The following is a 1,058-nucleotide window of genomic DNA, read 5'->3' on the forward strand; positions in this document are numbered from 1 at the left end:
TGTCTGCCTCACAAACCCAAACTGGGAGCTGATTCCATAACAGAGCAGCCTGATAGCTGAAGGCTCTGCCTCCCATTCTACTTCTGGAAACTCTTAGAACCACAAATAGACCTGCAGTCTGAGAGTGAAGGGCTCTGTTAGGATGATACGGCACAACAGCGTTTTTAAGGTAAAATGGATCTGCTTATAAAGAGTTTTATACGTTAGAAGCAGGATTTTAAATTCCATTCTGGATTTTCCATGAAGCCAATGAAGAGAAGCTGATATGGGAGAAATACGATCTCTCTTACTGGTTCCTGTCAGAACCCTGGCCGCAGCAGTTTGGATCACCTGAAGGTTTTAAGAGAGTTCTTGTGACATCCTGATAATAAGGAATACAATAGTCCAGTCTAGAAGTTATAAATTCATGGACCAGTTTCTCAGCATCACCCTGAGACAGGATGTCACTGATTTTTTACAATATTATGTAGATGAAAGAATGCTGTCAATATGTATCACACATACATACATATATATATTTATGTCATCTCATCATAGATACCACCACATCGGTGGGGGCTAACCTCTTGACTTGTTAGGACTTACTGTAGGTGACACCTTGACATACCATCTACTGGGTTTGTGAATACAACACAGTAAATCTATTCGGACTCACAGTCAAAAGAGATCAATAATTATTTATCCATATTTATTTCTGCTGCACAAAATGCATTCATCACAAAATAATTACACCTTAGGTAAACCCAGAGAGAACATGGCTTCAACCTTCAACCTGTTCCTTTACGAACCATACATATCATCAAAGCAAGCCAACAACTGACATGAGATTGCAATACAATAAATTGCAAAATTCTGATTCCAGATCATAGACAGAACATTTTTATGTGAAAAAAAAGCCAAAGCTGGTAATTTGGGCAGCAAATTGAACACAATGAACAGAAGTTAATACAGAATACTTCTGCATGAATACTGCAGCCCACATATGAAACAGTAACAGGCGTGCTGCATTGCACAGAAACAGATCAGAAACATGTCCAGCTCTACTGCCTTATACCCGA

This window comes from Stegastes partitus, unplaced genomic scaffold (assembly GCF_000690725.1).
Source record: "Stegastes partitus isolate 25-593 unplaced genomic scaffold, Stegastes_partitus-1.0.2 Scaffold2683, whole genome shotgun sequence".
In the NCBI taxonomy this organism is placed as follows: Eukaryota; Metazoa; Chordata; class Actinopteri; family Pomacentridae; genus Stegastes; species Stegastes partitus.